The sequence below is a fragment of the Megalobrama amblycephala genome, linkage group LG19 (assembly GCF_018812025.1).
Source record: "Megalobrama amblycephala isolate DHTTF-2021 linkage group LG19, ASM1881202v1, whole genome shotgun sequence".
Classification (NCBI taxonomy): Eukaryota; Metazoa; Chordata; class Actinopteri; order Cypriniformes; family Xenocyprididae; genus Megalobrama; species Megalobrama amblycephala.
Window position 1 is genome coordinate 3,614,268 of NC_063062.1, and position 24,404 is coordinate 3,638,671.

The following is a 24,404-nucleotide window of genomic DNA, read 5'->3' on the forward strand; positions in this document are numbered from 1 at the left end:
GTTTCCACACTCTCGACCCCCCGGTCTGCGAGGATTATTGAGTCTCGGGATTACTGAAGTGTCCACTTTGGCCGCGGGAGAAAGGGCACACTATTACTTGTGAGTATCCTCAGCTGCTCCAAGCTTCAGCTCTGCCTGCGCAATTACAGTCATTATGGGCTTTTGTGCTTACTTGGTGGAAAAGAAAATGCAGGGAAGACTTTATTAGAGCAAATGAAATGCTTCATCAAACATTATTGGCCATTACTTTAATTATCGGCATAACAGAATGAAATGAATGAAAACACATCTTTCTTGCCTTGAGTTCTTACATCTGAAATGGGCTCAAGACTAAATTGAAACCAGCTATATGTGACGTGAGGAAACTGGGGCATTGGCAGAGATGTCATGCTACTGTTTTGGCCACAAAATGCCTTGAGCGGGACTCGGGCATGGTAGGGATTCGGTTAGTGTCTGGGTGAGCGGGTGCATGGGTTGTCAACCTACCGCAATAAATAATTGAAATGAATGTACGACAAGGTTGTGTGTAGTTTCAGCGTTTGCTAGGTTTGCAAGCTCCCTGAAGATTTCAAGTTTTACTGTGGGTGTGAGAATGGGCTTGATGGATTCAGGGGGAGATCACACATCATTTGATTTCAGCAATCTTACTGCTGGTGTAAAATATCTTAGGCCTGTTATTACCGGAGAGTCTCTATCTGGGTCTAGGGGCGGAATAAAACATGTTAGGTGAAAGCCGCAGATGATTTGGAACCCAGAATGAATTAATGCAATCTGAGATGAAGACCAGGGAGAGCCGGAGAGGCTGAGGATGCGCTTCCCATGATGGATTTTTCTATATGTTGATGTGGGCTGCCTGATTTAGAAATACACTGTAGTGATGAAACCAGCACATAGCACACGCGTCTGACTAGATGAAGAAAATTTGTACTACAAAGAAACACACTAAAAACATAGGTCCAGCTTTGGACGAGACAAGCTGTACTTTCATGCCAGGGTCATTTTTTCTGTTAGAAGATGAGGAAAAAAAGACAAATCAAATCAAATCAAAATATCAACTTGCTCTACCTATCAAATTCAACAATTTGGGCTTTTTTGTTATATTTTGTCACTCTGATGCTGCATTCAATTCACACTTGAGAATTCCATTACTTTCCCTGGGAACTTTAAAGATGCCATAGAATTAAAAATTGAATTTATATTGGCATAGTTGAATAACAAGAGTTCAGTACATGGAAATGACATACAGTGAGTCTCAAACACCATTGTTTCCTCCTTTTTATATAAATCTCATCTCATTAAAAGACCTCCGAAGAACAGGCGAATCTCAACATAACACCGACTGTTACGTAACAGTCGGGATCATTAATATGTACGCCCCCAATATTTGCATATGCCAGCCCATGTTCAAGGCATTAGACAAGGGCAGCCAGTATTAACGTCTGGATCTGTGCACAGCTGAATCATCAGACTAGGTAAGCAAGCAAGGACAACAGCAAAAAATGGCAGATGGAGCAATAATAACTGACATGATCCATGATATCATGATATTTTTAGTGATATTTGTAAATTGTCTTTCTAAATGTTTCATTAGCATGTTGCTAATGTACTGTTAAATGTGGTTTAAGTTACCATAGTTTCTTACTGTATTCACGAAGACAAGAGCCGTCGCTATTTTCATTTTTAAACACGTGCAGTCTGTATAACGCATAAACACAGCTTCATTCTTTATAAATCTCTCCAACAGTGTGTAATGTTAGCTTTAGCCACGGAGCAAAACCTTCAACTCATTCAGAATCAAATGTAAACATCCAAATAAATACAATACTCACATAATCCGACGCATGCATGCAGTATGCATGACGAACACTTTGTAAAGATCCATTTTGAGGGTTATATTAGCTGTGTAAACTTTGTTTATGCACTGTTTAAGGCAAGCGCGAGCTCCGGGGGCGGAGAGCACGAGAATTTAAAAGGGCCGCAGCATGAATCGGCGCATTTCTAATTATGCCCCAAAATAGGCAGTTAAAACAATGAATTAAAAAAAATCTATGGGGTATTTTGAGCTGAAACTTCACAGACACATTCAGGGGACACCTTAGACTTATATTACATCTTGTAAAAAAACGTTCGATGGCACCTTTAAAATGTTAATTAAACATTTTTAATTAAAAAATGTAAATTTACTAATTATTTAATTATTTACTTCTGTTTTCTGAGGGAAACAAAAGGTGAACTATATATTTATATGATAGTAGGAAGTAATTATAACTAAAATATTTAAAATATAAAGACAATATAACAAACGTAAAGATGTTTTGTATGGAAGCTCGTTACCACCTCAAAAAAATCTAATTGTAAGTTTAGATAAAGAAAGAAATTCACACTGTGAGTGTGAAAGTTGCAGTTGTGAGAAATAACACTGAGGTAGAAATGGACTATAAAATAGTTTTGCGTAATTCAAACCACTATAATATCCAAATCAAAATATCAAAATAGAAATGGGTGGAAATGTCTCAAAGTCAATGTTTAGGTAGTGAAGTTGCAAAAATGACATTTTCCTCGTAACACTGCCCTGACATATATAGTTGGTAAACACTTGACAAGCAGAAAAGCTACAATCCTGAACTCAAAGTAAATCAGAGTACTTTACAGTCTCATTTACTAAAAGGTTTGATGGCTAATCAGCAGGTCTCGGATCAATCGGGGAGTCCAGCTGTCATGTATCTTCCACCGTCTACTCAGACTCTGAACACTGCTAAATGAGTGTCAGAGGAGTCTAGCAGCTTTAGATAAGGCAGCACAATGGCTGTCACAAACACACTCCAACATACAAAGGTGCACAAACACAGTCTGAACACACCAGGAGGTTGTGGATGTGATGAATTGAATGGAAAGACTGTCCTTTCCAGCACAGCAGTGTTTCAGTGGCACATCCTGCTCCTGCAGAGAGAGTGCAGCTCAAGAGAGACCTGGGCTGATCAGCAGTTCTTGAAGTTAATTAACACCAGAGGTCTGGCAGCTGTTGTCCCTCCCCCTATCTTTGCACTCTATACCACCCGACCATATCTTATAGAAGTCATCACAGTTTAACATGTTTGCTAGCACATATACCAGACCTAAGCATAAAAGCAATAAACAGTAGGTATATAGTGGGTATAAAATAGGGATGTGACGGTGAGGAAATTTTCCCACCGCTTAATCGACGTGTGACAACACCGGTAATACCGGTATCACCAGGGCGGGCGGCCGTTCAGGGAGTTGGAGTTTTTCCCTCTTTTTCCACATCGTTTTTAAATCGCTTACAGTGCATGTCCACTGGCGTGGCACCGAGGAAAGGTTTTCAATTAATTCCTGTGGAAGCTCAATTTCCATAGGAATGAACTTAAGACGCTCTGCTCTGCGCCAGTGGACAAGAACTGAATGCCCGTGCGGCCGTGTGGATTTTACTTTTGCTTTCAAATTAGCGCCAATTCGGGTGCGTCAATTGCTTGAATGGTGAGTTCATTATTACAAAACAGTACAATGATAAACTCGCTTAAATAGGCGCTTTTACATTTCAACTTGAAACCAAATCTTCCGCCATCGTCTTGTCAGTCAAGTGAAGTGAGGTGAAATCTGACTCCTGCTGATCTGTGCTGCGACTCCTGTTCGGCTCAAGCTGAATTGTGCAGGCGCGTTCAGTTTTTAATTGTAGTGTCTGTTCTCTAACTGAACTAAATGATTTTACTACTATTAAAAAATTAAAGCGATGGTGGGGTGGGCAAGTGATGTAAACGGTGTTACAGCTGAACACCAGTAACACCGTTAACACCGACTATCGCAGCAAGCCTAGTATAAAATATCTGCCACAGATACAAACTAGCAGATGCATATGTACAGAAATGACTTTGAAATTGCATGGCTAATTAGGGTCAGCCTATGTAACAATCTATAATTACATTAAAATGTAATAAAATCGACATGTTCTCCAACCAATACGACCATATAGGTCATTTGTCACTTCCCTGAAATACGACCCATAGGAGCGTTTACTAAAGTGGCGCCCCTATCGACAACAGGATACTTTCATTTTAATGCATTGTTCCCTTTTATCTGTGTCATATTTCAGGTTTCGCATAGCTCAATTGGCAGAGCATTGCAATAACAATATGCAATCATGTGATCATGCGATCGAGGGTTCGATCCCAGGGAACACATGTGCTCATAAAGAGTATAAGCACAATAAATCACTAAGGTTAGGTTTAGGGAAGGGGTGGGTGTAGTCGTTAATAATAAAAAAAAAGAGTTTTGCGAAATAGAAATGGTGTAAAAAGTCCACACATTGCATTTAAATGAACACACATTTTGATTGCTAATGACAGTCTTACGTCATTTCATGACAACAGACGTAACACGACACTGTCATTATTTTTAAGCCAGCTAGAGGGCGCATGACTTTAAAATGTAAATATAGGTCGTAATAAGGTGCTTGAGGACAGTCTCAATAAAACTTTTTTCTTAGCTTTTTAGATGTAAATACATTCTTAAGTATTTAAAAATGAGTTATGATACATTAGTTACAAAAGACAATAAAAGGTCCTTATGATTGTCATTACAAGTCTATTAGAAACTGGCTGAGATCAAAGAAACAAGTAATAAGTAATGTTATAATTTATGCAGACAGACAGACAATAGATAGACAGACAGACAGACAGAGAGATAGTCAGAAAGACTGACTGATACAATTAATAACTGACAGTAAGTTAAAACTGTATAAAATAGATTTGCTCTGAGTTTGACTCCATCAGCACAGCACAAATGGAAGGACATCTGCCCATTCATCCCACCCACAGGGCTAATATTGTGTCATTATACAAGAGCTCACCGAATAAAAAACTCTGTCCTTAAGTAAGTAAGAACAAGAAATGAAAAGGGTTCATTTTAGTTATTTGATCTGTCCATGTGTCCTGTCCATGTTATAACCCCACAGTTTTATCACTGTTAGGCAGATGTGAGCAGGCCTAGGAAGCTTAGCAACCCCTGACACATGGATAATTTATATTTCTAGGGGAAGACACTTAAGCCCATCAATTTCCATGCTCAGAGCAGTATGTTAAGAGAAGAAATTAGCTTGTTTTCCAGAAGGCTTCTGTATTGTAGACACAATGAAGCATTTGATTTGACATCCTTGCGCCTCAGCGGTCTCGCATGTTAAAATGCTCTCACAATTTGGAACAGTAATTCATTTCTTAACCCTTTCTGGAGTCTCAAAGTTTTATAAAGAACAAAAATATGTGCTCTACACTCTACTATGTGGCACACATCCGCAAAACATTCCCTTGTAAACCCAGAATAAGATCTATTAATACGCTCTTCTTTATCTGCTCATTAAGAAATCAATAGGAAATTTGAAACAGGATGTAACCTTTGCGCCCGAGACTGATCTGATATCATCAGAAAATCCACATATCTTGCATGTGTTCAATTATAGGGGCTGCGATACTCCAAAGAGTCTACTTACAGCTGTGTGGGAGCGCGACTGATGCGTTCGCATTGGAGTAAAACTCACAATTAAATCCATGAATGTCCAACACAGAGGCTGAGACAAACCCATGGCATTGTGGCTTTTTATGTGACATGATTTTAGCATTTGCATGGCTGCGAGTAATGCAAGTAAATGAGCCATAGAGTGTGTAGTAAATCCACACTTAATCTTTTTCTTCTTTTTTTTTTCTCCCCGTGTCTATTTTTCTGCTCTTTAGAGTAATCCCATCACTGTAGAGCATTTCTAGTGTGTAGTGTTTACCGCAAGTACCTCCATATGGCGTTTACATGCTCCTAGCCTGTTTGCGCACAGCTTCTAAGCTATGCAAATAGCAACACAAACTCAACACATCTTATATGCATAGAAACGAATGCACAATAAATGTGTGTGAAGTGAGATGGGAGAAATAAATGGGAAGAGGGGAGGTGAGGACATGAATGTGAAAGACATTGCCTAGTACATACTAAAATGGGTAGCACTTTAGAATACTGTTCCGTTATTAATAAATAACTACACATGAACAAATAGTGCTCTGTTGAATGCGGTAGTTCACTATTAGCTTTTTTTTTTGTATTTTAAAAGGATTAGTTCACTTCAGAATTCAGATTTCCTGATAATTTACTCACCCCCATGTCATCCAAGATGTTTTTGTCTTTATTTCTTTAGTCGAAAAGAAATGAAGGTTTTTGAGGAAAACATTCCAGGATTTTTCTCCATCTAGTGGGGTTCAAGGGGTTGAAGGTCCAAACTGCAGTTTCAATGCAGCTTCAAATGGCTCTACATGATCCCAGACGAGGAATAAGGGTCTTATCTAGCAAAACGATCAACCATTTTTTTTTTTAGAAAAAAACATAAATTATATACTTTTTAACCACAAATGCTCATCTTGCATTAGCTCTGCAATGCGCCACGCATTATGTAATCACATTGGAAAGGTCACGCGTGACATAGGTGAAAGTACAGATCCAGTGTCTACAAAGCAAACGTGCAAAGACTAAGTCAAACGGCCTTTAAAAAAAAAAGGTAAAACAACATTGTCGGATGATTTTGAAGTTGGAGGAGAAAATGAGATGGAGTTTTTCACCTTACCGCGGTACTTCCGCCTACGTCACGCATGACCTTTCCAATGTGATTACGTAATGTGTGGCGCATCGCAGAGCAGTGCAAGATGAGCATTTGTGGTTAAAAAGTACATAAATATGTTTTTTTTTTTTTTAGAAAATGGCTGATTGTTTCGCTAAATAAGACCCTTAATCCTCTTCTGGGATCGTGTAGAGCCCTTTGAAGCTGCACTGAAACTGACATTTGGACCTTCAACCCCATTGGTAACTGTTGTCCACTATATGGAGAAAAATCCTGGAATGTTTTCCTCAAAAACTTCAAAAATTTCTTTTCAACTGAAGAAAGAAAGACATAAACATCTTGGATGACATGGGGGTGAATAAATTATCAGGAGATCTGAATTCTGAAGTGAACTGATCCTTTAACTCTTCCCCCCAATTTCAGCTCAGAATTTCTGGAGGAGACTCCTAAAGAGTTCATGAAACAAATTTAAAGTGTGTCGTCAAGGAATGCTAATTAGCATTTCCTTTAATAAGGGAATTGGAGACTCTCCAAAAAGCTATGAAAAAACAGCACTGGTGGAGAACTTCTGTAACAGTATGATGGGCCCCAGGGAGGACCAGAGGGAAGAGGAGAACCTTTGCTGCTGAAAAATATAAATCCAGATTTCCACAATCCTCTGTGGGGATTTGCAAGATGGATGCCCAACTTTTTAACAGTTGGAAGCCCTGAGGCAGGACACGATAGTGGTCCTCCCTAATGTGATATGCTAGTTCTGTTTTCCAACAGTAAAGAAACAAATAAAAACACATGTTATGCAAGTTATATAATGCCCAAAATCTGCACTGTATGCAAGATTTATGAATGTGTATAGCCCCGAACTTCTGTTAAAGGGATAGTTCACCCAAAAATGAAAATGCCTTCATATCATTCAATTTTGGCAAACTATCCTTTTAAGTAGCTAAATGTTAACTATTCCCTGTGTTGTAGAATATCCCTGTAGCTCTGCACAAAATCGGAAACAGTAACATGTTAATTCACGTGTGAGCTTCAGGAATTTTTATTGGAACTTTTGAAAAATGGAACACTGCTAAGTCAGGGATGAATTTTAATCTCACACAGCACAAGAGCAATCAATCTTTTCTATTCAATCTGTCCTTCGGCTCTTGGGAATGAATTCAGCTCAGTTTCATGTATTTTATCCCTTTTCCAAATCAAACAGTCTGAAATGACAGCATTACAAGTGAGAGAAGTATTAACCTCTTTGCCTTTGTGGGTGGCAGTGTAGATCAGTAGTATAAGAACTACTACAGCCATATGAATAGCAGACTAGATTGATTCCTTGATGTGTGGGCCTTTGTTTGTCATAATGAGTGTGCTTCGCTGGACTTAAGCTGTTTAGTTCTACAAGAACCTCAAGGCAGATTTACACTGTCTGGTCATGCAAGCATCCATCTCATCTCAGCACAGAGAGATACGTCATCACTAGCTTTGCTCAGCAAAGCAGACTTCTGATACGATATCCTTAAGAATAAACATGAACACATTAAACAGGACATTTCTGAGGACAGGACAAAAGACGTGGACCCACTTTATATTAAGTGGCCTTAACTACTATGTACTTACATTTTAATTAATCATTTGATACAATGCACTTATTGTGTACATACATGTTTTTACATTGTACTTATATTTTAAAAACACCTGCATGTAATTACATCTGTAATTAATTTCTGTAATTAAATTCATAATTACACTGTTGACCCATCCCTTAACCCTTACCCCTACCCTTAAACCTACCCATACCACCAAAAAGTTTTCCCTAACCTTACCCGTATCCACCTCAATATCAGCAAAAGTGTTTTGCAATTCAATATGAACCCAATAAGTACATTGTGCTTATTTTTTGATGTAAGTACATAGTAGTTAAGGCCACTTAATATAAAGTGGGACCAAAGACGTTTATAACCATTACATGCACGACACGTGGTACTTCTTATTCAATATAGACAGCAAACTCACATTCACACATCAGGCAAGGCATTTTGCTGTGGCGCTGAAGATTCAGCATGGGGGGTGCTAAAAATGGTGCAGGAAACAGATACAGTGAACCTTTTAACTTGATACATTATTACTTTTAAAAATTAACAACAGAACCTAAATACACTCTCCCGATGCCACTAAAAATATGGGCAAAAAGTATAAGATCGATCTTACAAATAAGAATTGCTATCGTGATCGATAAAATGACAAGAAAACAAGATTTTTGACTCCTACTCAAGGAAAATGATTAATGTGACATATATCTACTGAACAAGCTTCTAAATGTCTCTGATGATTTATGCTGTTGAATTGTATTATTAGTACTATGCAATTTTTTCTTTCCGCAGCCTTCTCACAACAGACTTGTGTCCAGTTATTCTTTACGCCTCTTCTTTGTATCTATTTTTGTCTCACTCGGGCTATGTATCCTGTCTCTTATCTTTACTTTCTGCTTGTTCGGTGCCATGATGACACTGGTAGTGCTGCTACAGTGGGTTAAGAGGCCAGTCAGGTGTCAGGTTTCTCTGCAAAGTCACTCCTTGTGCTCTGAAGCAACGACACCGTACCTTCTGCTGCTGCCGATACCAAACATCCCCGTGTGTCAGCAGTTCTTTCCTTCTGTCATATTAATCTGCCGCTGAGTACATTAAAATGTGACTTTGGAGTAAGCACTCAGTGTATTGCTGTCTGTAAAATGGCAGAAAAATGTTAGATGAGAAGAGAAATCCTATCAGGTCAAACGGAATGTCGGCTATATTACATTTCCTTGTTCAAGGACATAACCTCTAGAACCACACTGTATAACTTGAGAATGTACAGCATATCAGCCATTTTTAAGACTATCTTTATGAATGGGTCACTGAATTATTCACTCAACGATTTGTTCAAAAACACTGATTCTTTCAGGAACAAAAAAAAGCACTGCCTTTATGAATGAGTCATTATTAAATCCATCATTCATCCAAGAACAGCGATCTGGCCCTTGTAATATTGTATAAGTAATAAGTACAGTTGCAAGAATAAGTATGTGAACCACTTGCAGAATCTGTGAAAATGTGCAAAACTTTAACAAAATAAGAGGGATCATACAAAATGCATGTTATTTTTTATTTAGTACTGTCCTGGGTGAGATATTTTACATAAAAGATGTTTACATGTAATCCATAAGACAAAAAAATTGCTGAATTTATTAAAATGACCCAGTTCAAAAGTTTGTGAACCACTGATTCGTCATACTGTGTGTGGTTACCTGATGATCTACGACTGTTTTTTTGTTGTGTGAGTCCCTTGTTTGTCCTGAGCAGTTAAACTGAGCTCTGTTCTTCAAAAAAAATCTCCAGGTCCCAAAAATTCTTCAGTTTTCCACTATCTTTGCATATTTGAACCCTTTCCAGCAGTGACTGAATGATTTTGAGATCCATCTTTTCACATGGAGGACAACTGAGGGACTCAAACACAACTATTAAAAAAGGTTCAAACATTCACTGATGCTTCAGAAGGAAACATGATGCATTAAGAGCCGAGAGGTGAAAACATTTGAACAGTATGAAGAGGTCAAAATTTTTCTTATTTCGCTTGAATATAATTTTTTTCATTTAGTACTGCCCTTCGGAAGCAACAGAAGATACTTGCATGTTTCCTGGAAGACAAATTAAATACAATATTCCTTGATCTTCAAATTCCAAATGTTTTCACACCCCATCTATTAATGCATCATGTTTTTTTCTGGAGCATCAGTGAATGTTTGAACCTTTTTTAAAAGTTGTGTTTGAGTCCCTCAGTTGTCCTCGGTGTGAAAAGATGAATCTCAAAATCATTCGGTCACTGCTGTAAAGGGTTCAAATATGCAAAAAATGCTGGAAAACTGAAGAATCTGCAGGACCTGGAGGATTTTTCTGAAGAACAGAGCTCAGTTTAACTGCTCAGGACAAACAAGAGACTCATGAACAACCATCACAAAACAAAAAAAACAGTCGTAGATCATCAGGTAACCACACACAGTATTGAGAATCAAGGGTTTGTAAACTTATGAATAGGGTTATTTTAATAAATTCAGCTATTTTTTTTGTCTTGTGGATTATATGTAAACATCTTTTATGTAAAATATCTTACTCAGGACAGTACTAAATAAAAAATAACATGCATTTTGTATTATCTCCCTTATTTTGTTAAAATTATTCACATTTTCACAGATTCTGCAAGTGGTTCACATACTTTTTCTTGCAACTGTATATTCTTGTTTCAACTGTATATTTTGTATATAACGGCTGTTGTCTGCTGTGCTTTGCAACTGACATATTTCAAAGAAATCATATCATAAGTAACAGTGACAGTTTTACTTCCATATTTATCTCTAGAATGTGATGCTCACTTTTTATGGGATGTAATGATGTGGAAATTAATGCATCAAGTTCTGGTCAAATGGATCTGCAGTCCCTGGTGGAAGCAATGCTGGCATGCCTCCATCAGAGACCATCTTTGTTCTTCATATCTATAGTACATATGCAGCAGTGCAAAATAATTGTCCAAGAGTATAAAGGAGGGTTTTTACGACGCTTTGGCTGGATGCTTCAGGGCTATTCTGAAGCCATAAACCGGTAAACAAGATCTTTCTATTCATCTCACAGATCCTTTATGCAGTTGTGTTTTCTGGCATCCCTGGACACAGAAAGAAATAGCAACATAGCCCATGTATGTCCATTCAGAGAATATCTCCATTCATAAGCATATTTTGTTGCACATGTGTTCATATAAATGTCTGTCTTCTAGTTAGTATAGTTGTCCATGTTTTAGTAAGTTCAACAGAGATGGAGCTAATGGCTGTATAATTACCTTGGTCATTAAGGCAGGGTATCAGTGTAATTCACTGTATTCCTGTGGCTTGCAGTGGCACACCTACGGTTCAGAGCATGTGACAGCAAGCTAAAGGACAAAATCACTCACACCATCAGTCTGAGTAATTATGCAATTAAGAGAGCAACAGAGTTGTATTGATGTTTGCATAGAAAATTGCATAGGGCAACGTTTTGTGTGTTGCAGTATAAATTATTTTAATTAGTGCATGTGGTAAGGTCTTGCAATTCCTGTGCTTGATAATGACAAATGAGAAGACGTCAGAAAATGTGTTCTTACCTCTCCTTATTATGGTAAATTCACTTTTCTTTATTTCATAATTTGTTGAAAAAGTGTCTGGATTTGTTATTTACCCATGTGTCATGGTGATGAAAAATTTTACTTTATTATTTTGCTACAATACATCTACACTACCTTTCAAAAAAAAATTTTGAAAGAATTTTTTTTTTTTATTCAGCAAGGAAGCATTTAATTTATTTGACAGTAAAGCCATTATAATGTTACAAAAGATTTCTCTGTCAAATAAATGCTGTTCTTTTGAACTTTTCTATTCATCAAAGAATGCTGAAAAGAATATCACAGTTTATTATGCAATATTAAATAATAGGCAGTTCTTGGCCAGAACAAGCAGCAATGAGTAACATACATTATGTCACAAGACAACACGAACAAGACTAGCAAAGAATAGGCATTTTATTAAACATGCAATTGACCTTCAGAGAGTGTGAACCTCCTGTCTTAACTTTCAAAGGTCATGTAACTTATCTTGGATGATAAGAGATGCTGTTCTAAAAAAAAAAAATGTACAGTTCTCAAATGACTTTCACCCTTACAAAAATAGACTAACTTTCTTTATAGAACAAGTACACTGTGTCCAGGTTATTAGGTGGTATTTGAAAATAAGTTGCTTCAGAAAGGAATAGCAATGTAAAAAGAATAGTTCACACAAACAGGAAAATTAATTTACTTCATGTCGTTAAAAAATCTGTATGACTTAATTTCTTCTATGGAAAAAAATATTTTTGGAAGAAAGAACCCCACACACCCCACCCCCCCAAAAAATAAATAAAATAAAAATAAATAAATAAATAAAAATGATGTATGCTATACAAATAAAAAGCATAAAAACACCTTTAAAGTCTTCCTCATGAGGATGAGTAAATACATTTTCATTTCTGAGTTATTTTTTCTTTCAGTTTATTAATGAATGGCATTAAAAGGAAAAAATGTTACACCTGGCCTAGTTTCAGATGTGAACATTCACCTATCCACTCACTCCTTATTAAAATCTTCACCAATTAGTCTCTATCCATGGGGTAAAAAACTTACAAAAAACAACTTTTCAACCCCAGGTGATTTCCCTATGGTTTAATTAGCAAAGATCAAATTCATAATTCTGAATTTATTTTTCCGGCATGTCCATGTATATTATTGGAAGCTGTGACTCAGAAGAGTCCCAAGAGGGAAAATTCCTCAACATACCTCATTAGACGGCCTCCACTCTTTGCTTTCTCCCCCAGTATGATTAACAACTAAAAACGCTGTGATCAGTGAACTGAAGATCAGTGCTGGAAGGCTATTAAAGGGTTAGTTCACCCAAAATGAAAATTCTGTCAGTAAGTTCTCACCCTAATGTCGTTTCAAACCCGTAAAACCTTCATTCATCTTCGAAACACAAATTAAGATATTTTTGATAAAATCCAAGTTTTTTTTATCCCCCATAGAAAGCAACATAATTACTAGGGATGTCCCGATCAAGTTTTTTTGCCCTCGAGTCCGAGTCCGAGTCATTTGATTTTGAGTATCTACCGATACCGAGTCCCGATCCGATACTTCTATAATACATGAAAAAGAATAAAGAAGAGCGAAAAAACAGATCCAGGATCCAGGAACAGTGCTTTTCAGGTTTTTCAGGTATCTAACAGTAGTTTTCAAGTACAGAAAATGGATAAAGTAATCAAATATAAAATAACACTGCATATTATCTTTACTGTATAAAATAAATAAAGATTAATCATTATTGAAGTTACAAAAACTATTCAGTCAAGAGCAGTGAGTGATTTATTTGTTATTTGTTGTTTGATTTAACATTAAAAACAGGCAGCAGGAATAGTTTTTCTCCCGTTAAGTCATGCACAATCCAGTACATACCTATACTGTTCCACATGCGCTGTCTTTCTCGACTAATATACGTTCACTTAAGACATAACCGACTATGTTTGCTAGGATACTCGCTAAGACGGGCATGTTGACATAATTTTTGTATGAATTTGTCCGCTGAAGTGCAAGACTTGAAAGAGAACTCAGTATTTGCGCGCTGACTGAAATAAGCGTGTGCGCGCTTCGGATGAGCACACACAAATCTTCTCACAGCGCGTGCGAGTTCTCTTTCGCGTCTTGTTCTTGAAGGTTTAAATCAGCAAGGCTTAAATGAGTTAGTTTAAACACAGACAGCAACGTGTGCTGTTCAGGTCTCACCTGTATCAACACCCGGGTGATGACGGCGTAAATGACTGGACATTAGAGCATACGGCACTCGCGGTTAACAGTTTACAAAGAATGACTGTTTTGTCCACGCTTTCTGATTATTGTTGTTGTAACGTTTTGCGCATCCATCGACTGAAACATACATTATTTGAACTCTGTCTGTCTGTTTTCCACGTTGCTATTTTAAACAAACCATATTAACCAATAGATGCGTCGTCATTCGAGATGGACCGCGGTGCAAGTGCGTACCGAACCGTAAGTGGAGAACCGTACGGTTTGATTTTTTACTGAGAACCGTTGCACCCCTAATACATATATATCCGAGTCCTGATCGGGAGGTAACGTCCGATTCCGATCGAGTCTGAAATCACGTGATCGGGCCCGATTTCCGATCATGTGATCGGATCTGGACATCCCTAATAATTACCACATTCAAGTTCCAGAAAAGTAGACGAGAAAGTAGACGTAAGCGACGAGAATACTTTTTGTGTGTAAAAACGAAACAAAATAAAAGACTTTATTCAACACTTTCTTCTCTTCTGTGTCATTCTCTTATGCTGTTTATGTCCAGCGCTTGCAGGTTCTACGTCAGAACACCGTCTCATTATTGGCATCAATAATGTTACTCTTCATAACATTAAGGTTGAAGCACTGCAGTCATGTGGGATATTTTAACAATGTCTTTATTACTTTACTGGAGCTTGAATGCAGTAATTATGTTGCTTTCTATGGGGGATAAAAAACCTCTTGGATTTCATCAAAAATATCTTAATTTGTGTTCCGAAGATGAACGAAGGTCTTACAGGTTTGAAACGATGTGAGGGTCAGTAATTAATGACAGAATTTTCATGTTTGGGTGAACTAACCTTTTAACATGGTTATACAGACAGCCCACTTCATATTATTCAAAGGTTAAGATACAGTATGTGTGTATTGATATTGTGTCTATTTAGCATGACCATAATGAAAAGGATTTGTAATGGAATATTACTCTACATACTGTATTTCTTTCACTTGAACAATGGTAAATCAATAGTAAACAGAGTTGTTTTCTCTCTCATGCTCGATAAAAAAATTAGAACATATGACGAGTTGTGTTGTGTTAGACTTTGATCTGCATTTTGCACCACAAAAGTTTTCCAGAAGTCTCATGTGATAAGCTGGCAGATTTACTTTAAAGAAGTCTAATTAGCAGAGAAAAGAAAGAAAATCAGCTATATGGCAATAAATCAAACAATTTTTTTCTTAAAGATGCTGAAGTTTTCCTCAAATCAATCCTTCTTGTTCTTTCAGAAAATGTATTCAAAGACTGCATATATTCACCTCTGGCACATCAGTTTGATACTGTAAATGCAGTTTGATGTTGCACAATCACCAAACAGCAAAGTACTGTCTGATTTAGATGACTAGAACATTCAAAGTTCAAAAGAAACTTGCTTATGCTAAAGACAAACTGTTTTATGTAATGAAAATGGGCACCTTGAATTCATTCAGTCATGTTCGACAATCACTAAACCACTAAACTTTTGCCATTGAATCACTCTGCTTGCATGATACATTTATTTTTAGAAATTTTTAATTTTATATTTTAGAAAACTGAATGGGGCAATAGTATGGAAACACAATTTTTATCCAAACTGTGTAAGAACTCTGTGTACAAATACAAATGTTTTAACAGAAGACTTAATAATAAAAATGTAAGCTTTACGTTTATGTTTTAAAATTGGCTAAATTTACTTTCATTGCACAACAAGTGCCTCATTATAACCTTGATTTGCAAGGAAAAAGTCAAAATTATTTTTTGTAGTAACCAGCTTTAGCCACAAATGCTGCTGTTTGAGCTTAATTTGTATTGAACCCTGGAATATACATATAAAAATGTAATAAACACAAGGTTAATTAATGTGGCTCAGAGGCTTCATAAATATCTCAGATCAACACAAGAGCCATCGTAACTAATCCACATCGGCCTGGGCATCAATTCCAGTTGTTGATATCTCTGGCCTCAGCCAGAATTTTGTGGCTGGCCCTTCAGATTACAATCTGCAAACTGAAAATAAATGGAATAGTGGAAGGAGGGCAGGTCTTGGTGTCGGTTCTCAATGTGACATGGCCAGCCTGAGGCTAGCCTTTGAATCTCTCGTCAGTGCTGAGCTAGTACGCAGAAGACAGGACTCTCACCATCAATCACATCTATCTCTGTGCAAATGGCTTAGGCCTACTTCACTTACCCTTACTGGAAAAATACTCCCCTCTAAATCAAAGTGGGAATAGCATTCCCTCCATCTCTTTCTGGCTGATTAGGTTATTTAACAACACTGAGCAGAGCACAGTCTAGAGCCGGTGCATACAAATGCAGAGATGTAAATCTGTGTACATTGCGCTGACTTTGGGCCATGATGGAGCTGTTCACTATGTCCAAGACTTATGATTAAATCTTCAAGAACTTCAACCATTTGAAGACTCAGACACACAGAGATAACCACACACTCAACTCTCTCAAATGACAATGTCTGATTAGATAGATCTGATTAAATAGACAATCTGCCAGATTATAGACTATGATAGACAGACAGTACGATAAACAGGTTGGAACGATAATCCAGATGGATAGATAGATAGATAGATAGATAGATAGATAGATAGATAGATAGATAGATAGATAGATAGATAGATAGATAGATAGATAGATAGATAGATAGATAGATAGATGCTCAACTTCTCTCCATTATGGTCTCTTCAGACCTTAGAACTGTACATGATTTATCAACTTCTACAACTTTTAACCTCCTAACTCAACTCCTTTCCACAAATTGATCATAGAAATAAAAACAGTATAAATAAAAATGAACAGTTTTCTCTTAGTCTTAAGCTATTAAGTGACAATAAGTGCAACCATAATCAAAGTACTCTCTCTATATTCAAAGTGCAAATAGAGACCAAATTTTCCTTCAAGCATGATACAGAGATAAGAGATGGTTAAAACTACACAGCCCAGCCTAAGATAGCTTTCATATCGGGAGATATTTGCATGCATCAGGGAGCCGCTTTCAAAATGCGGAGTATTGAAATCACGTTTGAATGCGCACTCGCGTTTTACTTTCGCTTTCAATTTCGCGATCGTGCATATTCTGTGAATAGGGATCGGTGGTGCTAAGAGCATTCTACAAGATAAGACATTTGTCAGATGCTTAGGCTCTGTTGTGGAACGAATCCCTCTGCCATGGTCTTGTCAGTCAACTCGTCACTTACTCTCATCATGTGATCAGTGAACTCTTATTCCTGCTGCACTATGTATGACTCCGCAGCTCGTGTTTGATGAGCTGGATGGGATTGAAGCGACCGTTATCCAAATTAATTAAATGGTTTTTATTTCTATAAAAAGCCATACAACAGCGGAGGCGTAATGTAAACGTAGCATTAGCATATTCTATCCTAATTTCACCCTCACACTCCATCATCAGTTTTTCACCTCGTCAAATTTTAATCTCGCGAGATCTCGTGCCACGTGGCATCTCGTCACACCCCTAATAGATAGATAGATAGATTCGTATGTTAATTTGGAGGACAGTTACTGCTGTTGTCAAGCTTGCACTTTTCACTCTTCATCTTTGCTGAGATCATCAGGTAAATGGACTTTGTGAATATCAATAATGACCTGTCAGGCCACCTTTTCTTAGCAGCGTTCTAAGTCATTACTGCGACACGTACAAAGCAGGGGGCAGCGGTCAGGAAATGAGTGAATATATAAGCAGGGACAGAAAATGAGCCGGCCGGGGCTTTAATATGTTCTGCTGGATTTCGTGCTCTCAGGTCTGGGAGTGCATTCCAATTAGCTCGTTCAGGGGAGACGCAGTAGAAATATCAGCATTCATGAAAAGATGCTTTATCAACTTCATCTTTCATTACTGAGATTAAAAATCCCTGGGCCATGTAACTCCAAATCCTCTTGTAAGTGATGGACACTACGCAAGATTTTCTGCTTACAAACTTAGTGGGAGGTTGACTGGGGTGAGTGACTCTAGCACCTCTGAGAGACCATTTTGGTAGGTTCTCATCACAATAGGATGGTAGTTATCCACCTGCAGGTGTTCGGTTTACTGCTGGTTAAGTGTGGTTGACGCATAATGTTGTCAAGGCCACTCTGTCAGACAGGGATTGATTCTGATGTTTGTGATTCAGACCACGTTATTTAGCACTCTCGCCCTGTTCTTTTGGCACTTTCCACAAGTAAATCATTTTGTAGAGGCAAAAATATATATTGTATAATATTTTAACTATTATCTAACCTAAAATCAACCTAGCAAATGTTGCTGTTTTTAATTCTGTATCCCTCCTCCCACCATAAAAATTGCTGGTCCCACCTCAGAGACTGTATGTACAATTAAAATCAAACATTTTTGTGTACCATAATATATTGAACTGATATTCAATTAATTGTAGAATTAAAATAGTAAAATTATTTTTATTCATTAACTGCAAACTGTAAAAAATGTAACATTCCTGAAAAATTGTAGCACCCAAGAAGCATGACAAGTACAATATCTATCTACGGTTATAAATAAATACGGCAAAATACAGTTGTAAAACTTGTAAACCTCATATAAAATGAAATGAAGAGAAAACAAAACAGTTCTTTTGATATTTAGTTTATCCTCCTGATGTTGAAAATCAACATATTCTAAAGCAATAGTTCACACAAAAAAAGAAAATTCTGTCATTTACTCACCCTCATGTAGTTCCAAACCTGCAGGTCTTTCTTCTGCAGAACACAAAAGAGGATATTTTTGAAGAGTGCTGTTACCAGAATGTTTTGGTTACCATTAATTTGGATACCAGTTCACACATTCACCTTCCATTGTATGGACAAAAAAAAGAAAAAAAGAAAAAAGAGTGGTACAGGGATGACGTCAAAACCTGGAAGACTAATTCGCCAATGGTTCCCTTGAGATTTTCCTAGGGGTTTTTATTATGGGCTTTTTAAATTTATGAGTAAAATAAGGTCTGTGCATTGGCTAAAAGAAATGGTAACAAATATGTCAATTAAACATATAACTTACACTGCCCTCCAAAAGTTTGGAAACACCCCTGGCAAAGTGTGGTTTTGGACGATATCAGCATAAATCCTTATCATTTTTTGGTGCAAATACATTATAGTAGACATTATCATTGAAGACCAGCAATAATAATTTTCATTTTGATTACATAATAATGGCAACATATACATGTCAAAGTCAGACATGCCCCTTTGCCAGCTGTGATGCCTGGTTACTGGTTTAAACTTGGCCCAGGTTTGTAAAGATTTTTGGGTCAGCACACCTTAATAGCTTCAACAATTGATTGCCAATTAAGTTTACAATGAACCAATCAGAACCCAGTTTAGGTCAGAGAGCTGCTAATGCTGGATATTTTGATGAATCGAAAATTTAAGGTTTTTCTATGTATTACTGTTTATGTAATAAAATGTGTTTTCATAGTTTGTGTTGTCCCTTATCAGTGCAAATCACAAGTTAAAAAGGATTCATGCCAATATTGTCCAAAACCCCACTTTTCTAGGGTGTTTCCAAACTTTTGGAGGGCAGTGTACATTTGTATAGTTAAAATGTAATAAAAAAATAAAAAATAAGGCCTGTGGTAAACATAACTTAATGATATTGGACATTTTGTTATAAAATGTAAATACACACCCATATCACCAATAAATAAATAAATGCCATTTTTTAAGCTGTTATGTTTATTTTGAAAAAAGGTATGTTTCTAATAAGTAACTACATAAGAATGTTTGGGGTGTGAGTATGTGCAGTTCACAACATGGTAAAACAAAACATCCAAGTATCGTCAAGTTAAAGGGTTAGTTCACCCAAAAATGAAAATAATGTCATTTATTACTCACCCTCATGTCGTTCCACACCCGTAAGACCTTCGTTCATCTTCAGAACACAAATTAAGATATTGTTGATAAAATCCGATGGCTCAGTTAGGCCTCTATTGAGAGTAAAGCCTCTCAAGATCCATAAAGGTACTAAAAACGTATTTGAATCAGTTCATGTGAGTCCAGTGGTTCTATCTTAATATTATAAAGCGACAAGAATACTTTTTGTGTGCCAAAATAACGACTTTTCAACAATATATAGTGATGGGACCGATTTAAAAACACTGATTCAGAGCTTTACGAATCGAATCAGTGGATCGGAGCGCCAAAGTCACGTGATTTCAGCAGTTTAGCCGTTTGATAGGAGATCCAAATCACTAATTCGAAACAAAAGATTCATAAAGCTCAGAAGCTTCATGAAGCAATGTTCTGAAATCGGCCCATCACTAGATATTGTTGAAAAGTCTTTTTTTTTTTTTAACATGAGGGTGAGTAATAAATGACATTATTTTCATTTTTGGGTGAACTAAGCCTTTAAGTTTACCACAGACCTTATTTCACGAAATTTCATTTTTGAAGTCAGTTACTTGAAATTTTCATTTGAGTACTATCCCTTTAAGCACCAACACTATTTTGTACCCTATTCATAAAAAGTGCCTTTTGCTCGACTTCCTCTGATGAGTTCATACTCATTCAGTGAATGTCATGCCCGCCTGTCCTTTCTCTGTCTTCTTGAGTCACTTCAGTGCCCTAACCACGAATTAAACATTCAGCATATACACACGGTGTGCCTGGTCTGTGCGTGCAGAGATTGCCTGTGACTTCCAGGGGACAGCATTATTTCAGTAAAACAGGCCTATTACATTGCTTGGGCCTTGCGCCACAGCCGCCTGAAAGATGAAGACTTACTAACTTGCATTCTGAGACAGTCCCTAGACTTGATAAATCTATCTGTCAAGAGAAGGTGGACCGCAGTTAAGTGTGCATAAACTGATTAAATATAAAGTAGCAGCTAAGAACAAAATAATAACAGATCAATGATGTCTGAAATTACACTCAAATGCACATGTACTGTATTGTTTTGGCTAGTTGTTAGAATGACTATCATTAGATTTAACTTCATTGTTGCTCTCTGGAAAACAAGATTCTGATTAGCCAACTGTGGCACTCTTCTATTATTATTTTTGCACAATGAAGCTAAACTGTATATTATTCCGTCGTCCCTGGCAACCATTCTCCTATACTGTCTCATATCACTCCATGGTCTCTTTCATCTCACATAATAAATTAATTTCACTCATATCAATATTTAATGTCCATTCATTTATTTATTTGCCAAGTAATCATGTAATAAGCGGGATAATGAACAGTCAGTCGGTCATTATTGCAATATAAACCCCTTCAGGATGATATAAAGAGCTTAATGATAACTTTTGATATGTGTATTTTATAGATTATATTATTTCTTCGAATAACTTATCCTTTTGATGCAGATATACTGTTGTTTTTCAACCAGACGCACTTCTAACCCCATATTTCTGATTAATATCATGGGAAAAAAAGAGAAAAAAAAAAAAACACAGGGGCTATGCTGCTCTCAAAAAAATCAACTCTCTCTCCGCTTCAATTTTTCTGCCTCCAGAGAAGCTAAAAATACACTGTCGCTACTGCAGTCAACCAGCTTGTGCTACAGCCTACACACACAGACAGGCTTGGTTCAAGGCACAGCATCATCATCATACCCAGCTTTCATATGTGTGTCTGGATAGGTTTCAGTGATAACAGTTTCATAACAGAATTATTATTCTCTTAGGAAGAGGTTTGGCACAAAGGGCACCTGACAGCTAATTCATCTGTTCCTGTATTGCAAATATTACCACTGAGATTAAGGGAGAGTGAGAGCAAACAAATGCCTGCTCCAAATGCAGAAAGATTCATTTATCAGCTCTGGATTGCTTTACTAGGTATTAATATTGTGATTTGGGACCAAGAGACATTCATCACTGTAACAGTTGGACAGGAGGTGGAAGAAGAACAACAAAATAATGGTCTCATCAACTATACCTTGTGATTGTCTTCTCTGAAATGAACAGACAGAATCTGCAGTCTGTGAATCAAAGATGTCTGTCTGTATGTTTTAGGAACTTGGGAATGCAGCATGGGATGCTCTGGGAGCCAACAGCGCGGTGGATGACCTCCAGCATGCGGCCGTCACAGCTGGACCTCACGCTCGTGGCCATCCGCCGTTTCTAACTAAGGGTGAGAAGTTAGTAACATTAAGTTTGTTTGTTTATTTATTTATAATTTGTAGTAGTACAAATATGTGAAGCTCAAATGGACTGAGAAATATTGTTATGCTGCGTTCAAGTCATGTCATAATTACCGTAGTCTCGAGATGACAACATGTGACATTCTGTTCGGAGCTTTTCACATCCTCAGACTGGGATTTATGCATTTCTGTGGCACCACTATTAACGCCCAAATGAATCTGCAGAAGACAGGTGGAACAGGTAGGAGTTATCAGAAAATTCCCATCTTACAAGCTGTAATTACAAGCTCTACGAAGACGTGAGCACTTTTTACAAGTTGAAATCTCATAATTACGGTAATTACAACGTCGTGAACGCACCTTTAGGATGACTAAAAGTTAAGTAGTCTAACACAGCGCTCACCAATGTCAAAATGATAGTGATGGCCAATCAGATAAAAGAAGGAGGGGATTACCGTTCACTGAGTGAAAGAACGCCTTTCTTATTTGGCAATATTAATATTTTACGATAGAAATGTTCAGCAACCAGTGATGCAAATTACTCAACTTTTTAAAATCAAATTTCGCTGTTTTGAGTTGAAAATATACATGATTCACAAACTAAATGTGACAACGCAAAAAAAACTTGATTACTTAATTAAATTGATTGCTTCACAAATATAATATGGCCCTTTCTTATTTCCTTAAATTGCTTTTAATCCTTTAATCAATTAGTTCCTTCAAATCAAAATACCAAATACTAACCCAATTTTAGTCTGGGATAAAGGGATTTAACCGACTCTGTTAGCAATCACAGTTTTGGTTGAAGTCCTCCTGGGAAGTTCGTATTTACAAGTTGGGAAGTCGCGTTTAATGGTGCGTTCACGTCATGTCGGAAAGATCGTATTTACGAGCTGAACGCACATGAACGCCACCCCAGTGTCGTAAATACGAGTGGGAAGCTCGGGATTTTCTTTAACCCCCGATCTGTACGAGTTGGAGGCGTGTCAATGAGAAACATGGCGAAATACCACAACACTAGGCATTTAGCAGTGACATTGTCAGGCTTTTCTATTTACAACGAAGTAAGCTGATTCCTAGCAAAAAATAAGATAGCATCATAATATAAAAATGTAATAATAAAGATTACAATGTCTTCATAAATTAATTAAAAACATAAAAAAGCAACATACAACCATTGCACATTCTTTGCTCTACATTTTCAAAAAGTAGAAGTGTTGTTATTTTGTGTAATTAATTTAGAGAAGGCACACCGCCATCTTACTCCGAAGAAAGAGACTTGAACGCACCTACCGTCGTGCACACGACTTCCCACCTTGTAAATACGAACTTCCCAGAAGGACTTGAACGCACTCCAGGGCGTTCAAGCAAAGTCCCTTTAAGATATATCCCTTTATGTTATTCTATAGTCTTTGGTTCAAGTCACTTTTGTCGGAGCAAGATGGCGGTGTACATTCTTTTAACTAAATACAGCAAGGTTTTTAAACTCAAAGTCTAAAAAGCATGAAGAACAAAGGATGTGCATAAAGTGTGTTTTGCTTTTTATGTTTTTAATTTATTTATGTAAACTTAATCGCGGTATATATGGTTATATTACAATGCTGTCATATTTTGTGAAGGCAATTAGTTTATTTTGTTGTAAATAAAAAAAGCCTGACGATGTTGAATACATTCCGCCACATTTCTCACTGACACGCCCCCCAACTCGTGAACTCGGGAAAATCCCGAGCTTCCCACTCGAGTGGGATTTATGACATTTTTGGTTCAGCTTGAGTTCAGCTTGTATTTAGGATCTTTCGACTTGATCATCGCACCATATCTTTGCCTATCAATAATAAAGGACTCATACTTGCTTAGTACAACTGTTGCGCGAAATGTAATCGTCTTTACCTTGACTGGAGTCGTCATCCATCAAAACTTTGTTAGCGTTATTCAGTCGATGAAACGACGATGACAGCTATTTCTGTTTAATGTTAGTCCTTCTATGATTAGCAGCGAGGTGGGGCATATGTGGAGCAGAGTAATAATCAGATATGGTCAGATTAATATGGCCTAATTTGATTTTCTTAATGCTGCAGTTTACACCGTAGGCGGTTTAAAACAGCGCTCGTCAATGTCAAAATGATTGAGATGGCCAATCAAATCAGAGAAGGCGGGCTTTACTCTTCACTTAAACCAATAAGAGCGGGAATCGATGCTTCTGTTGTAACGGTCAAGGTAAGATAGAGGCAACTTAGCTAAGTTTATATCTAACAACTGTTTTACGATAAAAAAAAAATGTTAAATTAAGTTTT

The 24,404-nt window shown here is 37.2% G+C and overlaps 1 protein-coding gene and 1 long non-coding RNA gene across 5 annotated transcripts in view; one reads left to right on the plus strand and one right to left on the minus strand.

The window, feature by feature from the left end:
- On the minus strand, positions 1–24,139 carry LOC125253807. The gene is made up of 5 exons (XR_007181548.1): positions 24,001–24,139; positions 22,225–22,329; positions 21,906–22,094; positions 18,699–18,731; positions 1–135 (listed from the first exon to the last, which is right to left on the minus strand). It is a non-coding gene; the product is annotated as an uncharacterized LOC125253807 (long non-coding RNA).
- The window catches only part of b3gat1a (beta-1,3-glucuronyltransferase 1 (glucuronosyltransferase P) a), a 25,162-nt gene continuing 22,740 nt past the window's right edge, over positions 21,983–24,404 (plus strand). For 3 of the 4 annotated variants that reach the window (XM_048167936.1, XM_048167938.1, XM_048167939.1), the window contains exon 1: positions 21,983–22,100. The gene's annotated coding sequence lies outside the window, so the exon portion shown is untranslated. Of the gene's footprint in view, positions 22,101–24,199; positions 24,328–24,404 lie in introns of those variants that run through there. The other variant, XM_048167937.1, reaches the window with a different exon arrangement.